Below are 21,101 nucleotides of genomic sequence, written 5' to 3'. Positions count from 1 at the left end.
ATGCTTGTTTTATTAAAATGATAAATCTATTTTTTAAAACATGTTTTAAACTATAGATATAACCCTAAACTATGATTCTGACCCTGAAGTCATGAATTGCCAATTGGTGGCATTAAGTCGAAGATGATATTAATTTGTCTTACTTTATTTAACTTTACAGAATTTTTTTTCCACTTGATTACATACTCATTTTAAAAAGATTGCACACAATTTGTTTCTAGTTTACTTTTAAAAGTATAGACCGGTTTCGTGACGTTGTGTTTATACTTAAAAAATCGTGAGAGCTAAAAACTTGCATTTATTTGGAAGGTATTTCTATTTTCAAAAATAATCCTGTATTTGAATGTAAAGTGATCCCTCGCTCTTAATTGCACAAAGTTCAGCACTACATGATTATCACGGGCTACAAAGTCATTTATTTTTTTCACATTTATAAGGTAATGATGGAAAATTGAGAAATCAGATAGACTCGAAAATTACAAAACATTTTTGCTCACATAAGTTAAACAAAACAATCTTTGCAACGAATACTAAAACCTAAATCAGTGAACAATTCGACCTGCATATCTGACTTACTGCTGCGGACAACTTTCTAGTAGTGTGGATATCTTGTCTGAATAAAGGTATAACCAGAGACAGGAAAAGGGTTGTTGATGGGTCGTTTTCCAGCCAAAGGTATATGAAAACCAATTAACCAATACGTTTTTCAGTTTTTCCAGCAAGGAAATGTAATGAGCATAGCATCATGTGTACTTGTAAGATAAAGAGGTTGTCGTGTGGAAAATAGCTCCCCTTCATAGAAACAAAAGAAGAAGCAAGCAGAGGGTAAAATCAATAGTTCTTCCATGTTACACCAGGGCACAAACCTATTGACTCTGCAAGTGCATTTCTGTTTTTTATTGTTAACAGAAGCAATATTGAAAGATGGCTGCACAAGTATAAATATGCATGCACAGCCAAAGAAACATCATTCCAAAATGTCCATGCATGCACACACCCTGACGGCCTTCTTGGAATGGTCTCTCAACCATTTAAAGCTGGTCCAAAGCCGATGAAGTGGTAGATGGTATTCAAGCAGGTGCTACAGGATGACAATCCTTTTCATAATGAGGGTGGGAAACGGGGTAGAGACAGAGAGAACAAGGGCAGAGTGGGTAAGAAAAGGTGCCTTGGAATAGAAGACACTTTTTTATGATAGTTCACCAGGTAGTGGTGCCTATTTTCAGCAGAGCATATCTGATTTGCAATTCAATATACAATAAAAAATAATAGCAGAGCATCCGTGCCATTTTGGCAGCAGTGGTGGGGCAGTGGGTGGAGCAAGCTGCAGTTGAATCCTAAGATGTTCTTTGGCCGTGGCACTTCTTTGTTTTATTCATTTAATTTTTTAGAAATGATTGTGATAGAAGTGTCAGTGGGCACAGGTGTTATGGTAGAATAAACCCATCAAAGGAAAAGTTGAGAACAGGAATGATTAGATGAAATACAATGCCAGAGATAATGTATTAGACTTATTTCTGAGAGATGTTGTAAGAAAGGACATCTCGTAGTAGTTACCCTCTTTGCCCTGTTTTGTTTTGCTGTCTTTAGGACTTCCAAGCAGTGTCTTGCCCTTAGGGATGGCTCCAGAGAGCACTGTTATGCTCTGGATGGACTGCAGTTTCAAGGAACTACAGCAGCCCATGGCAATGAAAAGTGTTTTACTTTGTAAGAGAAGCTACTTTTATTATCTAACTCACCTCTAAAGGGTACCTTGTACACCCACCGGGCTCTGTGCTTAGAATGTATAAAACTGGTTTAGGATAAATATTAAGGTAATGAATGTTCTCACAGTGAACAGTTGCAAAAAGGTGTTACTGTGTTTGTAAAGCTACAGTTCCCATGAACGGGCCTAGTTGTGAATAAAATAAATCGAATAATGGCAACATTGTCTGTGAAAATTAAGAGCTTTAATTCGAGGTAATTTCTGGCTTGTCATTAAATATGAATGTAATAGTCAATGTGAATTTTTGATGTATGTATTGAAAAGCAACTTTTAAAAACTGCACTGTCCTGCCAGAGACTAAACTGCTTTTCAACCAGTGTGACCAGTATGCCTGCCTTGAGACACTGGAATACACATCCCAGACTGGCTGTTAACAGCTGGCCTTCAGGAGGACCATGGGCTTACTTCTGGGAGCAGGAGGTCTGGAATAGTGATAACTGTAACCGCATTACAGAAATGACCTTTCACGGAGGAGGCTAGAGAAAGTTGGTAGGACATTGGAGACATCTTGACCCCTATTCCTTAATGGGAATCTCACAAACTAAAATCATTCATGATTGGATTCACTTTAGACCTTATTTTTGTGCTCCCAAGAGAAAAAACAGTCAACACCTCCTTTTGCTATGGAAGTGGCTAACGAGGAGGAGGACACTCTTGCAGGTAGAGGAAGATGGCCATTTTTGTGGCACTCTGGGTTTGCAATACACTGAGAACAAAGTGCTGAAAGGAAGTTTGCTTTTGGCAGTCACAATGCCAAGTTTGGGTGTATTCTCAAATCCCTTTCTAATGCACAGAATATTGCTGGCACCTTACCCCTACCTGTTCAGAATGTTCCCAAACCTGGGAAGAAACATCACAAGGGAAGAGATCTCTGTATGGCTGTTGGAGAAAATAATACTTTGGGATTCTTGCTTCCTGCTGGTGCTCAGGGACTAGGACTGCTCTCCAAGCGTCAGATGATTCTCCTATTGCTAATACGAGGGCACTAAGCCAAAATTACATCCTGATCTGAAGAAGGGCCAGCTGAAAACTGTGGAATGGTCCCTAATAGAACTCTGAACGAAGAGGGACCTGGTCCCTCGATGCCTTCCCTGAGGGAATGCAGGAGAGACCAGGAGGCACTTCAAGAGTAACGGAAATATTGTGGGGATTTTTTTTGTTTACATTTGGAGGACTCTGACAAGCAAGCATATGGCACTGTGAATCCATGTTCTGAAACATCGGGATAATCCATTTCATCCTGGGTTTATGGTAAAGTGGACAATCCAACTGAAAATGCACTTCTTTCTCAGGTGTTTCCTGACAATTGAGTCACTGGTTTGAGGACAGATGATTACTAGATCACTTCACAGTAAAAGACACTAGTGGCAAAGTGTCCTATCTGAACTTCAAACAGTTGCTCGATGGTGTCTAAGTATGCTACAGTGCATTTAAAAGTTAGGACATTCTGTTGACAGTACCATGGGAAGTATTGCATATTTTTCTATGACCAACCGAGTTACAGCATTTCTTCTAAGAACGATTACATCTTGATCCCAGTAGGAAATTCAGTTAAAAATGGTGCACGTTGATGCTGTTACATTCAGACGTTTACAGTCGGCGGTTAACCAGAACGTGAGGCATCTAGGGCTAGATGTAGCAAACAGTTTGCGAGTCGCAAACGGCGAAAATCGCCGTTTGCGAGTTGCATACGTGTGTTTGCTATGCAGAAATGCATTTTGTGAGTTGGAACCGACTCGCAAAATGCATTTCCGACTCGCAAATAGGAAGGGGTGTTCCCTTCCTATTTGCGACTCGCAGTGGTATGCAATTCCATTTGCGACCTCGTACGCGGTCGCAAATGGAGTCGCAGTTACCATCCACTTGAAGTGGATGGTAACCCACTCGTAAACTGGAAGGGGTCCCCATGGGACCCCTTCCCCTTTGTGAGTGGACCCAAAAATATTTTTTCAGAGCAGGCAGTGGTCCAAGGGACAACTACCTGCCCTGAAAAAATTTGAAACTAAAGGTTTCGTTTTTTTTTTCTAAGTGCAGCTCGTTTTCCTTTAAGGAAAACGGGCTACACTTGGAAAAAAAAAAACTGCTTTATTTAAAAGCAGTCACGGACATGGAGGTCTGCTGTTCCCAGCAGGCCTCCATCCCCGTGAGTGCCCAGAGTCGCTATGGGGGTGCAAATTGCGACCCACCTCATTAATATTAATGAGGTGGGTCTTTGCGACCCCATAGCGACTCGCAGACGGTGTCTGAGACACCGTTCTGCATAGCAAATTGCGAGTTGCAATTTGCGAGTCGCTCGGACTCGCAAATTGCAAGTCGCAATTTGCTGTCTTCCTACATCTGGCCCTTAGTGAAGTATTAAAGTAGTGGGGAGTCAAATTATTGCATTTATTCTGCATGCAAGCATGATTTTTTCGGATTGTGAAAAGGCTAAATTTAAGTGTATAGCCTGCAGCCCTTCAGAATAGTGTCTCTGTAAGAAAAACTTCTTTAGCCTTTTCTCACTCAGAAAAAATTGTACTCTCGTAATAAAAATAAAAGTAATAATTTCACACCCATCTCTTAAACACGTCACCAGCCACCACCACCGGGTGACTTTTGTTTGGATCAGAGGCTTGGGTTCTGTTATTAGAAAACCCATTCTTACGAATGATGTTAGCAGCCTATGTCTCGTGGAACATACTAATATCTTGTGTGTTAAGAAGACCATTGCAGAGAGCATCATGCTTATGCGTAAATCCAGCAATGTTCCATCATAGGGTCTTAACTGATTAATCAGAAGGGGTCTCACTTCCAGGCAGCTGTGTGATAAGCTCAAACTTCAGAAGGGCCACTGGTAGTTTGTGAAGCCTTTTACTTTTCAGCTTCAGTGACTAAAACTAAAAGTCAAACTGTACTGCGGCTACCCCACCCATTACTGCTTCGTCCAAAACATTTCCCTTAAAATGAGACGCAATCGTATTGAGTGAGAGCTGTAGGGTTAAGGGACAGAGCAAGATTTTTAGATAACGCTATAATTCGCTTGTTAGCTGCTTCTCCAGATCAAAGCGGTATATATTGTCCCTAGATGTGCATCAGAGTTTTCAGTTTTTATTAATTGGTTTGGAGGCTTTTCATCATCCTAGGTGCTGTTTATTAGCAATGTCTAAATCTGCGGTGCTTGATGGATAGTGATTTGATTAAAATGTAATCAAATGTGTGAGGCAGATACAAAAAATGTGTGTCGCTTGTTTTTTTTTATGCCATATGATTCGAACAGCATATCTTCCCCGGGGAGTTTGTAGCCAATTGACTGGCCCCATCCGAAATGTAAATTTTCACCTGAAACACATGAAGCAAGAATAGATATTTTTTGTGGAGAAAAGTAATTTGAAATGCTTCTGAACTTGGGGTTTTTTCTATCCTTATTCTTCCTTCATGCAGGTAATTAAGGCATTTTAAATGGAAACTGTCCTCTTACTGAATTTGCAGGTCACAGCTGGATGGTTATTCTTTATTCAAGTACCACGGAGTGTGACTATTTGTCCACAAGGGGATAGGAGACGATATTAAAATGTATGTCGCTGTTGCTTAGCATAACTTGCAAAAGTAAAAGAGCACAGCATTAAACAAATGATGTTGAATGCCGCATTAGAATACTGGGTTGAGTGAACATAATCCCATGAAGGTATAGACCGATCTTAAATTAGAAACAGTAAAAAACTGAAAGATGTTTATTGTACCCTTCAAATGCCCTTGAAGGGCAGTAGTCTGCTCAAAAAAATATTCAAAAGCGATAATACACAGAGGTAATCGAAAATAAGATGGGTTTTACCCAGAAATGACTTGAATATATAACCTTAGCTCATCGTGTCAGTACCACTTACTGTCCCGTCTTCCAGTTAAGCATATGCAGTACACTCCAAGATGATTATTAATTTCTAAATTAAGAATCACTAATGCAGTGTCTGTGCCTGCTCTCGGTCCTCCTGCAGCTGATGAATTGGTTTTCTCTTCGCAGATGATATTAATGATCTACGTGAAGAAATATTAATCTTGGTTTAAAAAGACAGATAGATGCTGCCAATTTACTCCTAACATAGTGCTCTTGCTGAGCGGCAGCGATAAACCTAGCCGTGCCCAATCACATGGCTCGAGCCTGCTCTACAGATAATAGCTGTATTGATCTGCAGGATGGCTGCGAACACTGGCTGGAGTGGTAATGACTTCAGTTACATGATTGGATATAGTTATTTTTATCGCCGAAGCTAAATGCGGGAGTTGTATTGGTTCATTACCTGGCTTGAATGTAGCTGGGACTGGACAGGCACAATCATGCCTCAAACTGCCACAGCTCGGGCTCTTATACCGAGTGCCAGAAAACGCTCTGGATTTTCAGCTAACATTGGAAGTGCAGTGCGACCATCATGCGGAGTTAACTCATGGAGGTTATTGGTGGAAGAGGCGTCTAGTAGAAGGCAGTGACACAGCAGAGTGATATGCAGCCTGCAGTAACAGTTATTTATCTGGAGATATTGAGTGACTGAACACCAGGGATGGGGTTAAAGATAATCTATGCTAATAGTAATGACTCCACAGAGCGCCCTCTTATTTTTAGATACTGTTTACAACACGTGGTTTTTTGGCACAAAGTGAGGAAGAGATAACTATGAAACTAAGGACATAGTTTGTTTTGCATTTTTTCAATACCTTTGCGCGAGCCTTTGTTGTGTGGCATTCAGTGCTTAGTTTAGATCTCTGCTTTTGATCCCTTTGCCATTTGAGTATTAATTTGGTGTAACCTTGGCCCTTAGAGTTGGGTACCTCATGTATTAATTTTAACAGTGTCTTGATAAAGTCCCACTTTTATGGCGTTCTATATTCATATGGCTCCCCTTTATAGATTTTTATTGAAGTGTAGGGAATACCAGTCTCCGCCTTTACTGACCTACTCAGGCAATGAGTGAAGATGCTCCACTGTCCAGACGACTCCTGCATCTGACCTAATAGTAGTTCAAATTCTGCTTCCTATTGTAATAAAGCTCCTCCATCTGCCACAAGACCACTGATAAGTCATGTGTTCACAGCGGCTAAAGTAATAAAGGAGGATTTAACTTTACATAAACCCTCAGCCTATTTTTTCAAAACTTTCAATACTGGTTCATCACTAGTCCACTAGGCAATCCCCTCTGAAGATAAACATTTGGGAAGCAGCTCTGTTCATTGTCTGATACCACCCTTTAAAAGCAATAATTCTGAATGTATGCAACACTCTGTATTTTCATTTCTTTGTCAAGGTTAGTGAGAAACGTGACATCCAGTTGAATGGCTTATGAAACAATGATGTGTATTTTAATACTTCCTTGCAAATGCAAAACCATGAGATGCATATGTTCCAGAGTTTTATTCTTATGGTCATCTTCCAGCTACAATATGCACAACTGAGTGACATCAATTTATTGATACCTCAGGTCCAGAATAACAAGAGATGTACCCAGCTAGAAGCTATCTTTCAGATCCATTTTGGATGCAAGGGTTCATTATTTAGGAGCTGCCATGAATTTACCCAAGGCATTCCTGGCAGGCAATAATCTAGTGCCTAGCAGGTCAAGCGTGTCTCAAGTGTGATGAACTCCACAGAATTAAATCCAATTCACAATTTACGATGTGGGTGTTACTTTGAACACCCACAAACGTATGTTTGTGGGCTTTGCCCGAAGCATCTCTAAACCTTTCCCTCCATGGAAATAATTAGAAATATATTGCAGTACAGGGTTGGAGTAAACCCTCTTCCAGGATGGGAATCGGGATAGATCAACCCCAGATTTCCTGGGGGTGTAAGGGAACGGCTTTGTCTACAGGGAGTAATATTTTCCCTGCAGATAAAAAACTGAATTGATTTGAATAGAGATCCTATTCCTCCAGTGCAGAGTGCTCCTCTATGGAGAACTTCTCTTTGTTGGGAGGTCCGTAGCGCAGGAATAAATTCCTCCTAGAAAAGAAAGCTTACCAGGGTCACACCTAAAAACCCTTGCCTGGCGCAGCTTTCCAGACATATGTGGGAACTGTGCATAGTAGAACAAAGTAGGGAAACTACATTCAGGAGGAGGCATAGATATCTGTATATAATCTTCATACTTTTTGGTGAATTATACCCACAAACTTTATATGGTGTGGGCTACATCAGAGAAGAAGACTCAATGTAAACCATTGTATTAACACATGCAGGAAATTAGCAGATGAAATTGGGATGGCGATTCCTATCTGCTGTCAGCTTTTTTTCAATGCACCACAATTAATACACAATTAATGTCTTGCAAATAATTTAACAAATGTAGTATCTATCGTCTGTAAGTATTTTTATGAGTTGTAAATAGGTGAAATGTTAAGGCACTTACTTCCCTTGCAAATGTTACGCATGACATTCTTAAGGCTTACTTTCTCTTTTAAGGATAGCTTCTAACTGGGCGTCTTCATTTTACCTCCTTTGTTGCTGGGCTGCTTTGTAGACAGTGAGGGATTTAGTGCATACCAACAAGTGACACACAAGATGAACAGGCAATTGAAGCTGTAACAAGCTGCCATAGTCAGTAATCTCTTCTCATGTTTTCACCACAGCATAAAATTATTGGTAGCAATGCGCTTAACTTCTCTTTAGCAGGATCTAAACCTGAAGAGTGAGAGGAGGGTGTCTAAATAGAGTACTTTAAGCCCAGGTATGGGGAATGAGTTGTCTTTGTCAATTATCCAGTGAGAAATACTAAAAAAGCACACATTGATTGCAGCATGGAAAAACTGTAATGCCAAATCTTAAACTTGTGTGGTCTATTTTCCATATAATACTAGAAAAGTATAAAGATCCTGAGTTGTGATACAGACATGAACATGTGCAAACCACAATATTTTATGAATATATCCAATCTTAGAACACCAACAATTAAGTTATGGTAGGAAAGCAACTTGTCCCCCAGTCATACACTAGAGAAAAGGATGAACAATTGTAACTTTCTTCTGTCCTTAATGTATTGAGGAATTGTCTTCAAGGACTACTGAAGGAATCTCCACAAGTGGGGTGTAGTTCCAGTAATGATTATATTCATTCAAAAAAAAAAACAGTGTTGATGAATCAAGCCTTTTCTGAGGAATAAGGAAAACATTGTGAGTTGTCACATAGATCAGTAATGAAACTGAAGTCTGGTGATCTTCAGTGTCATAGACTTGGAAACTATAGCATGTTTGTTTGCAGATAACAGGAATGAATGCCGTGGACTTTGTTCATCTGGGCTTGTTAAAAAATCTTGAGAATTGGTCTGGCTGGTAAAAGCTAAGAGATGTAATTAATGTGATTTTCTTCTTTTAGTGTACTGCTGCTTTGCAACAACTGTTTCAAATTGCTTCAGTGGTGAGAGAGAGGGATTACAAAGCATCTGGGAATGTGTTTTTGGAGGCTCATAAGGCTACTTGTTCATGCAGCAGACCATTTGGCTATGGCACCCAGAGTTCAGCACTCTGCAAGAAGCCACTGCTACGTCTGTGATGTTCCTGGTGATTTCCACCACTGGCAACCTCCATGCCGGGTTTTCAGGGATTCATTGCATATCTTTTGTGGCATTGTGTGGTTAGTGCCTCGTAGTGCTCAGCTCTAATGATTGTTTTACTCCCTGTGTGCGGATTCTTCCCCCAGCTGTGCCCACTCGTAGGAGTGCATTATTGCTGCCTCTACTCCCTGTGGTCCCTGTGCCATTTTTCTTCATTGGAACTTAATCAGCACCTGATGATGTCAGAGTGGTCCAAATACTCTCAATATCCAGACGCTCTCAACGATCTGCGGTTCCCAGGAGACACACTTGTTCTCAGGCCTCTTATTGGGATCACAGCTGTTCTGTTCAGTACCTCAGACTTGACCTCTGCAACATGGAAGGCTGTTTCATCCATATTTCCTGGACTTCGTCCTCCACTGGTATTGACATGACTCTATCAGTACTTCCTGTTCATGCGGTTGTGCTTTATTTGTGTGTGTTCAACAAGCCTTGAAAAACAGGGTGGTGCTGCCTGACCTACAGTGCTCCTCTCCTACAATCCTCCTCCTCTCGACACAACTCACGCCAACCCTGGGCTTCTGTCATTAATCTTGAGTCACCCATGGGGGTCTCTTGGCACTCAGCGTGAATCTGCCTTCTCTCGGGCTGCTTTAGAAATTCACTTTCTCTACACTTGGTTTCCAGTTTTGTATTTGCTGCTTCTGTGTAGTGGATGACCCACTTTTCTTTTGTTGTTGTTATGCACTTCACATTGTGGAGTTTTAATTTAAAAAATAAATAAATATTTGAAAAGCATCTCCAGATGACTGGTCACCTGACTCACAACAAAGTATATCTCTTGTGTATCTGCTTCAAATTTCAGATTAAATCATTTATTTTACCAACACTATGCATATTTATGTATTAATGGCCCTGAGGAGAAGCCACAAATAAAGGCATTGTCAGCGGCCTTATTGAGACATTTGCTTCTTCGCCTCTAGAAAGCCTTCGTCTTCATTTTATTTCAGAAGTAATCAGTCGGAATTTAAGGCTCCCATGGCTAGGAGAGGGCCCCATAGGAAAGAGCAGAAAAGAAACTCGTCGGGATCCTGCGGTGCGCGCCAAACTTTGGGCCTGATTAAGAATGCTGTCAGAGCGGGCACTGCCTAGGCACATGAGACAGGCTGTACAGGCACACGAGGCATCCTTGGCCTTTCATTCCTCTGTAATCTTACAAAGAGAGAATCAACACGGAGCAGATTTCATATCTTATTCCTTTCGTGTTGGGCTTCCATTCAAAATGCAGGTATTGAGACCTTCCTCTTGACAAATTCCGCTCGCAGCAAGAAGCATATTCCAAAAAGGCGGCTTCAAGAAGCACATGTTTTAGTATCTCTCGTGGCATCGGGGATTCAAACCTTGCATTCCGAATGTCTTGCCGCTGAAAGGAATGGGATGAGAAATCATCCTCGGATTATAGAATTTTAAATACATTTCGAGTTGGGAGGTGGGACTCGTCCGGTGACGCCTGACGGCTCTGATGGATACCTGTTCGTTTCAGTGAATGCATCCCTGAGAAATCTTTGTTGGAGTAATCAGAGGGAGCATGAATGCTTTCCCACCAACATACGGCCTGCCATGGAAATGACACGACGTGATGCTCAAAGAACATGGCAGAGCATACAGATTATACAAAGTCTTTTATAATAGGGTCAGACAGGGTGTCCTCTCGCGTGATATGTGTGGATGCCTGCAGGCATTGTCAGGCGCAAAATGATTCCTGGGCCGGAAGAATCTGTGAGCTTAGCAGTATTCCCTCCAGGGCGTTGCAGCACTTGGAAAGCAGATCAAAATTCATATGTAAAGGAATAACAAACACCTTGTAAAGCAAGGGACAAAACCTATTTCAAGTAACAATATGAAGGAATGAAAATGCGTCTCATTTTTTGTACATTTTGATTATTTTGCTCGTGATTAAAACAATTACCGACAAGAAAATGTATGAATAATCCATACATAGCCTCTAGAACGACACATAGCAGGGGCAGGCCCGAGTGTAATAGAATATGTGAATTTGGTGCTCCACACATCATTTTGCAAGAAGTAAATAAGCTCCACATAAGTCAGAACTAAAGATTCGTAGTTTAAGTTTGTCAGGTCTCGTCTTTCCACCTGCTAGTGATCATGTGGTCCCTTACCCCAGTTAATTCATCCTACAGTGCTGTAGGTCACCCAACTCTCCATCCACAGGTATTAGAATGGAATACACATGTCACCCGCCCTCCTCCACAACTGTGATCTCCTGTCTGGTCTTCCAAGCTGATCATCATTTCCCATTGATTTGTGCAAAACTGTCCATTAATCAGAGATTGTACGTAATCATTGTTCATAAAAGATTCCCTTGTGGCGAATACATCAAAATGAAAGTGCATCAGTTCGGGACGTGAAAGTGCATCAGCTTGAGTGGTACGTCTGTGGTCATGCTTTACAGATCTGATATCTTGGACACCCTTTTGTAGTTGGCTAGCTGGCTGAGGAACCTGCTCTCCTGTTATAGGGTGAGCGGTGGCTGAGTTCTCCAATGTTCTTCTATTTTGCGCTCACTGATCCTCTCCTCTCTCCCTTCCGTACTTATTCTGAAAACAGACCTCTCTTCTATTGTTTGATTCTGTATTATCTGCAGCCTCTTTGCTTCTAGGAATTGCTGACTTGTTTCATAGCATAAATTATATTCAAATTAAGGACCATATTCTTAATTTGGCAGACAGGGTACTCTGTCACACATGTGACAGAGTACACTGTCCACTAAACCCTCAATCTGCACACTCAATTACGAGCTGGGCAGAATCTCAGTTTTCCAACAGCACTGCTGTCAGAAAACGTACTGCAACAGAATAGGGGCTGTCAGACTAAGGGAATCAAATGAGCTGCCATATTTGGAGTGGACAGCTTGATGTCCTTAAATCAAAGTTAGTAGCACGCAAGTGCTGTTCTTCAACCTGTTGTAATCTACTTTGTGGTCCTTAAGCACGCCCATCACTTTTATTCATTCCTGGTCCTGCCTTTCAAAATTCACTTGATTTCGTAGGTTGCTTTGTTAACCCTTGCAGACTGACCCTGTTACATGGATTATTGCACGATCGGCCAGCTACCTTAGTGTGGCGCTCTATTTTTTTCTTTTGCCTTGCCTTTTCGCTCTGCATGGCCATATGATGTTTCTTCTTCTTTGTTTTGGGCATGCCAATATTTCTTTGTGGTGTCTGTACACAAAGGCTGCAAGCTGCGGGGGTTCTTTTTAATTTATTTAATAAAATGTTTTAAAAAGGTTTGTATAGAGCAAACCCAATGAGAATAGAGCTAAAGTTTCATATAACGCAAAGTCAATGGAAGGAGCACTTTAAATGACTATGTGAAGTTTCATATAGTGCAACCTTGATCAGAAAAGCTCTCTACATGAGGGCCACTTTACAAGTTTAACAGTTGAAAAATATACAAACTGGAGCATTTAAAACAGAAATAAACATAGAAAACCTCAAAGCGTCTCTCCCGGCAAAGTGGGAGAGCCAATACTACAATATTCACTGCACTCTGGAAACTCGCCCCACAATGCTTTGTGGGGCATTTGTTCTTACAAAAAATGTTGCCCATAACTCAGCCTGTGGTGGTCCTACAACAATGGTCCTCCCACCAGTGGCATAACAAAGGCCTCCGCACCCTCTGTGGTGTGGGAAGGAAGCCCTGATCTCCAGGGGGGTCCCCTCAGCACAGTCCCATGGCCTGAGAGCTCTGGACTGAGTCTGGAGGGGGGGGGGCTCCATATAACTTGCAGAGGGTGCCCTCAAGTTTCGTTAGGCCTCTGAATCCCACTAGACACCAGATATTATTTGTTTAAAAAAAGTGATGAGGGGCGCCCACCTAGGTATTGAGCCTAACTTTCTCTCCTTTCTGCCCCTTTACCCCCAGGAGGTAGATGGTAGTTTTACACCCAATCTGCCCAGAGGGAAAGAAAGACAACTACACACTGATACTTTTCCTAAAAAAAATAATATGGAATGGGGATTGACATTGGGCCCTACTCCCACCCCTAAAGCCTCAACAGTCCCCCGGTGGAAGATTGGAGGATTTAACCCAACCTGGCCAAGGAAGAGGCAGAAACTTAGTGGGAGAAAGATATTTTAAGTAGAAAATTTTAAGGTGGCATGGGAAAACAGGTGTTTTCCCGATGGGCCAGGCCCTTCCAGACATCAACCCGCACCCCTAACACTACAGCCCCCAAAATGTATCTGCCCCCAGAGGCCCAGAGTATCACCATGGCAAGTGAGAGAAAAAATTGATTCTTTTGGGTGTAGTTTTGGTATTTGGGATGACGGAGAGGGGCTAAATCACTTGCTATGGTGAATAGCTGTACTATTTTGGCTCTGAGTTATCTGGTAAAGAGGGATCCCTGTGGACACTGTGCATTTCATCCAAGTGAATTCAGGGTGATGTTCCCTGTGTGGATCCCACTACGTTCTCCTACCCAAAACACCTTATGGCTATAACCATGCATTTATCACACTTATCACATTTGTCAACCACTAACTGGATTTTGTACATTAGAAAAAAGATTATTACTTTTTGTAAATCCTGTTGTTAAGTGAATGGGAGATTTATGCCTTGTAAAAAGCTTTGTACTTCTTGCACTATGTCCTAACTATGACTGCCATGCATCACATGGTGGCAAAGAAAAAACATTATCTGCCTTGCTGGGACATAACTCTCAGAATGCCAGTGACATTGATTATTGTTTTTCAGAAATTTACGCCGCTTTGGCAGTTTGGCTCAGGAGACAAAAAATATCAACCAGCCTGCTATGTAGCTGTGGCATGGCATACTGATCAAAACAAACAGCGGCAGATTCTGATTTGGTGGGTGGGCTATAACTTGAGAGACAGAAGGCAATGCCTTGGTTTCCAGCCCTTGCAAAGTTTGTGTATTGCTAAAAACCTCAAATTTTAATAAACTCGAAATACAAGGGGTTTCCGAAGCTGGACGCGATTGGCAGAGGTGGGTTTTGTTCCTCACTCTTCATATAGTTTTAACGCACAGATATTGTGTTAGTTTTTTTTCCAATATGGTATTTCACCAAAGAGCACCAGGAAAAAAGATGGTTCACAGATATCTACGCCATTAGATGTCAACTAAAAACATAAAACCATGAAACATAAAAAAATAGAAATTCTGGTTCACGTTATTAATGTTTATTTGCAGAAAGCACGGGGACTGGAATCAGTGAGCATTGGAGACTCAAAATGGAAGCTTAGAGTGAGGTAGTCAAGGAAAATGTTGGGCCAGCACCCACGCTGAAAACATGTAGGCATGCACACACGTCAGACGTTTCTCACATTGAAAACTTGTGCACTCTCACCAGAGTTGGGTGAAAATGCAATTGCAGGTCGAGAAGAAGGATGGAATTCACCCGCACTTATATTTACTGGGAGCACATCCCATTATGCACATACCCCTTGGAGGAGGCATTAAAAAAATGAAAACAACTAACCATAGATACATTAGAAAAGAGGAAGCCCAACTTGAGTAGGGTTTAACCGATTTTAGGGACTTATTTCAAGACAATCTTGAATAACATCGTGGAGAGAGAAGTGTTTCTTTGCATTTTGTGGTCATGCAGTTTTATTGATAGATATCAGTTTGATCGAGGTCCAAATGGATGAAAGGCCTAATGACTTTGCCTCTTACACGAGAATTTTTGCACCTGAGCTGGTCCCAGTCCAAAATCAGTGACCCACTTTCTAATACCTGAAGGATTTTCTGATAATTATTGTCTAGATAGCTCTTGAACCCTATTGCAAGAGTGCTCCAACACCCACATACAGTGGAACATTTATTATGGTGATATACGGAGAGAAGAGACTGCAGGCTTTTCAAAATCGTATTGACATACAATACCAGGCTATTGTTATCACAGACTCACTTGTACCTCCAGCCCGGCAAGTAACCTCAGCTCTCTGGCAACAGATGCCATCAATCAGTTTGTTAAAAAAAAAAAAAAAAAAACCTACAAAAAAAACCATAAACCAGAAAAACAACAAAAGGATAGTCTTGCTACAAATAACTGACACTTGCAATGACATACACGTGATTGTTCATTACTTTCTTTGGCCAACTGTGAATATCACACTCTTGCATGAGTGCACATTAATTACTAGTGCGCATTATTTCAAGTGCTATGAATTTCTGTCTACAGGTCATTAGTTTCTCTTTCTACTTTCAGTCATTTCTCTATCCCTCTCCCGTTAACGTTTTGTATGCTTTGTATGCTTTGCACGTACACATTCCATGTATTTAAATTTTCCTTTCTCTGGATATGTTCATAATTCAGTATTGAATACTGTAAACGTATATGGAATTATTTCAGCTTCAAGTGACAATTCAGATTGGACTGCGTGTTACATAAATAATGAATATTAATATAAATATTATCATAACTAGCTAGAGAACCCTCTACACTTGGATCCCATGTCAACATGTAATCTCAAACAAGCTCAAACCAAAATGAGACTGGAAAGCTAAAGCAGTTAATGCATTTGTATTAACTGTTGCATAGATGTTTGCAAATGTGTTTTTTAAGTATGCTGTTTACTTTCCTCTCTGTTATCACTATAAAGTGTGGAATTGAATGTGGTAATTAGATTCATGTGGCATCACCAGTGAGCATAAAATGTTAGTGTTTTGCAAACTTCTCTCCGGCATGGTGTCCCAGTTTACGGCTGCTGGGATTAGATTCCATTTAGATTGCCTGTAAACTGACACAACAATGTAGTTCGGCGGAGGGTAAAACAGTGCAGCTAATCTGCAGATGGCTGTTGACGCCGAATCTGCTGTCTTCCTGCTAAGTGATGCGGATCCCTGGAAACGTCCACATCTAACTCCATTGATCTAAGAGTACAGGAAGCCACTGCTCGGCCCTACCTTGAGTTGATTTGTAACATAAATTAACTAGCCAATTATTGACTGTTCCACCTGACAGCGCGCGCATTAGGAGTCTGTAAGCAGCTCCAGCTCTGTCAGGAGAGTCTAATGGGGTCCCTCAGCCGGACCCTTGTTAGAACTTGCGGTAAATGTTGTTCGGCGTTTGCAGCGGCGTTCCTCTCTCCTTCATGGCACTGTAGTCCATTAAAAACAGTCACCTGGTCACATTAACCGTCCATGATGATTCTTGTAAAGCATAGTATTCTGCATGTGAGCGACCAATGGGGCATATCTTCTTCGTACCGACATAAACAGTTAAATGTGGTTCTAAGACTGCTTTAAAAACTTAAAAATGCTTGCTGTCAAAGGGAAGTGGGATTCATGTTTGTTGTGTTGATTTGAATAAGACTGAATTGTGATGAAATTCATTAGTGATGTAAGGATTGTGGCAGTTCTATTGAAAGGGCATGGGCACAGCCAAAAAAAAGCAGTGATATTTTTATTAATTTAGTAGGTGCTAGGTGGTGGGATTCTGAAGTACTGCAACATTATATAGTACATTATTGCATGGTTCAGATTTGTGTTTTACCGCAAATGTACTGGTGTAGCGAGACCTTAAGAAAGATGTTTCAATCTTCAATTCAGACAATATTCCTACTTTAGCCAATTGGTAATAACTAGGGCCTTTCCAAATACACCACTTACACCCGCACCGCCATCAGTATCAATAACAGCAACAACACCAACAACAATGTCCACAATATGTCCACCTCCCGATACCAGAGACGCAACTAACAATATCACCAGTATACTACAACCAATAGCAGCACAAAGACCACCATAAATGTAACTAAAAGCATTAGCAATGGCTCCATCAGTGCAACCAGCTCCAGTAGTTCACTACTGTAAAGAAATGGCTCCCTGTTGCAGTTACCCCCCACTTTTTGCCTGATACTGATGCTGACTTGACTGAGAAGTGTGCTGGGACCCTGCTAACCAGGCCCCAGCACCAGTGTTCTTTCACCTAAAATGTACCATTGATTCCACAATTGGCACACCCTGGCATCCAGATAAGTCCCTGGTAACTGGTACCCCTGGTACCAAGGGCCCTGATGCCAGGGAAGGTCTCTAAGGGCTGCAGCATGTATTATGCCACCCTAGAGACCCCTCACTCAGCACAGACCCACTGCTTACCAGCTTGTGTGTGCTAGTGAGAACAAAATGAGTAAGTCGACATGGCACTCCCCTCAGGGTGCCATGCCAGCCTCTCACTGCCTATGCAGTATAGGTAAGACACCCCTCTAGCAGGCCTTACAGCCCTAAGGCAGGGTGCACTATACCATAGGTGAGGGTACCAGTGCATGAGCACTGTGCCCCTACAGTGTCTAAGCAAAACCTTAGACATTGTAAGTGCAGGGTAGCCATAAGAGTATATGGTCTGGGAGTCTGTTTTACACGAACTCCACAGCACCATAATGGCTACACTGAAAACTGGGAAGTTTGGTATCAAACTTCTCAGCACAATAAATGCACACTGATGCCAGTGTACATTTTATTGTAAAATACACCACAGAGGGCACCTTAGAGGTGCCCCCTGAAACCTAACCGACTATCTGTGTAGGCTGACTGGTTCCAGCAGCCTGCCACACTAGAGACATGTTGCTGGCCTCATGGGGAGAGTGCCTTTGTCACTCTGAGGCCAGTAACAAAGCCTGCACTGGGTGGAGATGCTAACACCTCCCCCAGGCAGGAGCTGTAACACCTGGCGGTGAGCCTCAAAGGCTCACCCCTTTGTCACAGCACCGCAGGACACTCCAGCTAGTGGAGTTGCCCGCCCCCTCCGGCCCCGGCCCCCACTTTTGGCGGCAAGGCCGGAGAAAATAATGAGAATAACAAAGAGGAGTCACCGGCCAGTCAGGACAGCCCCTAAGGTGTCCTGAGCTGAGGTGACTCTAACTTTTAGAAATCCTCCATCTTGCAGATGGAGGATTCCCCCAATAGGATTAGGGATGTGACCCCCTCCCCTTGGGAGGAGGCACAAAGAGGGTGTACTCACCCTCAGGGCTAGTAACCATTGGCTACTAACCCCCAGACCTAAACACGCCCTTAAATTTAGTATTTAAGGGCTCTCCCTGAACCTAGAAATTAGATTCCTGCAACAACAAGAAGAAGGACTGCCCAGCTGAAACCCCCGGCAGAGGAAGACCAGAAGACAACAACTGCCTTGGCTCCAGAAACTCACCGGCCTGTCTCCTGCCTTCCAAAGAACTCTGCTCCAGCGACGCCTTCCAAAGGGACCAGCGACCTCTGAATCCTCTGAGGACTGCCCTGCTTCAACGACAAGAAACTCCCGAGGACAGCGGACCTGCTCCAAAAAGACTGCAACTTTATCCAAAGGAGCAGCTTTAAAGAACCCTGCAATCTCCCCGCAAGAAGCGTGAGACTTGCAACACTGCACCCGGCGACCCCGACTCGGCTGGTGGAGAACCAACACCTCAGGGAGGACCCCCGGACTACTCTACGACTGTGAGTACCAAAACCTGTCCCCCCTGAGCCCCCACAGCGCCGCCTGCAGAGGGAATCCCGAGGCTTCCCCTGACCGCGACTCTCTGAAACCTAAGTCCCGACGCCTGGAAAAGACCCTGCACCCGCAGCCCCCAGGACCTGAAGGACCGGACTTTCACTGCAGAAGTGACCCCCAGGAGTCCCTCTCCCTTGCCCAAGTGGAGGTTTCCCCGAGGAAGCCCCCCCTTGCCTGCCTGCAGCGCTGAAGAGATCCCTTGATCTCTCATTGACTTCCATTGCAAACCCGACGCTTGTTCTAACACTGCACCCGGCCGCCCCCGCGCCGCTGAGGGTGAAATTTCTGTGTGGGCTTGTGTCCCCCCCCCGGTGCCCTACAAAACCCCCCTGGTCTGCCCTCCGAAGACGCGGGTACTTACCTGCTGGCAGACTGGAACCGGGGCACCCCCTTCTCTCCATTGAAGCCTATGCGTTTTGGGCACCACTTTGAACTCTGCACCTGACCGGCCCTGAGCTGCTGGTGTGGTAACTTTGGGGTTGCTCTGAACCCCCAACGGTGGGCTACCTTGGACCAAGAATTGAACCCTGTAAGTGTCTTACTTACCTGGTAAAACTAACAAAAACTTACCTCCCCCCAGGAACTGTGAAAATTGCACTGTGTCCACTTTTAAAATAGCTATTTGTGAATAACTTGAAAAGTATACATGCAATTGAAATGATTCAAAGTTCCTAATGTACTTACCTGCAATACCTTTCAAACAAGATATTACATGTTAAATTTGAACCTGTGGTTCTTAAAATAAACTAAGAAAAGATATTTTTCTATAACAAAACCTATTGGCTGGATTTGTCTCTGAGTGTGTGTACCTCATTTATTGTCTATGTGTATGTACAACAAATGCTTAACACTACTCCTTGGATAAGCCTACTGCTCGACCACACTACCACAAAATAGAGCATTAGTATTATCTCTTTTTACCACTATTTTACTTCTAAGGAGAACCCTTGGACTCTGTGCATGCTATTCCTTACTTTGAAATAGCACATACAGAGCCAACTTCCTACATTGGTGGATCAGCGGTGGGGTACAAGACTTTGCATTTGCTGGACTACTCAGCCAATACCTGATCACACGACAAATTCCAAAATTGTCATTAGAAATTGATCTTTGCAATTTGAAAAGTTTTCTATATTCTTTAAAGTCCTGCTATGGCCTTGTGTTAGTCCCTGTTAGCATTTCTTTTAGAGTTTAAAAGTTTGGTAAAAGTTTGAATTAGAACCTAGAACTAGTTTTAGATTCTTAAAAAGTATTCCAACTTTTAGAAGCATAATGTCTAGTGCAGAGATGAATGTGGTGGAACTCGACACCACACCTTACCTCCATCTACAGATGAGAGAGCTAAGGTCACTCTGTAAACTAAAGAAAATAGCAATGGGCTCCAGACCTTCCAAACTACAGCTCCAGGAGCTGTTGGCAGAGTTTGAAAGAGCCAACCCCTCTGAGGATGGCAATACAGAGGATGATGATAGTGACTTGGAGGGTGATTCCCCCCCACCAGTCCTATCTAGGGAGAACAGGGCCTCTCAAGCCCTGACTCCACAAATAATAGTCAGAGATGCTGGTTCCCTCACAGGAGGGACCAACAACTCTGAAATCACTGAGGATAACTCCAGTGAAGAGGACATCCAGTTAGCCAGGATGGCCAAAAGATTGGCTTTGGAAAGACAGATCCTAGCCATAGAAAGGGAAAGACAAGAGATGGGCCTAGGACCCATCAATGGTGGCAGCAACATAACTAGGGTCAGAGATTCTCCTGACATGTTGAAAATCCCCAAAGGGATTGTAACTAAATATGAAGATGGTGATGACATCACCAAATGGTTCACAGCTTTTGAGAGGGCTTGTGAAACCAGAAAAGTGAACAAATCTCACTGGGGTGCTCTCCTTTGGGAAATGTTCACAGGAAAGTGTAGGGATAGACTCCTCACACTCTCTAAAAAAGATGCAGAATCTTATGACCTCATGAAGGGTACCCTGATTGAGGGCTTTGGATTCTCCACTGAGGAGTATAGAATTAGATTCAGGGGGGCTCAAAAATCCTCGAGCCAGACCTGGGTTGATTATGTTGACTACTCAGTGAAAACACTGGATGGTTGGGTAACTGGAAATGAAGTGTATGACTGTGTTGGGCTTTATAATTTGTTTATGAAAGAACACATTTTAAGTAACTGCTTCAATGAAAAGTTGCATCAGTATCTGGTAGACCTAGGTCCAATTTCTCCCAAGAATTGGGAAAGAAGGCAGACCACTGGGTCAAGACTAGGGTAACCAAAACTTCCACTGGGGG

General features: G+C 42.6%; 1 protein-coding gene across 2 annotated transcripts in view; it reads left to right on the top strand.

Moving 5' to 3' along the window:
- DIAPH2 (diaphanous related formin 2) overlaps positions 1–21,101 on the top strand; it is a 3,364,504-nt gene that overhangs the window by 2,422,343 nt on the left and 921,060 nt on the right. The gene's annotated exons all lie outside the window — the stretch shown is intronic.

This window comes from Pleurodeles waltl, chromosome 2_1, assembly GCF_031143425.1.
Source record: "Pleurodeles waltl isolate 20211129_DDA chromosome 2_1, aPleWal1.hap1.20221129, whole genome shotgun sequence".
Lineage (NCBI taxonomy): Eukaryota > Metazoa > Chordata > Amphibia > Caudata > Salamandridae > Pleurodeles > Pleurodeles waltl.
The sequence above is the reverse complement of the archived record's forward strand: the minus strand, read 5'-3'. Positions and strand labels throughout refer to the sequence as shown.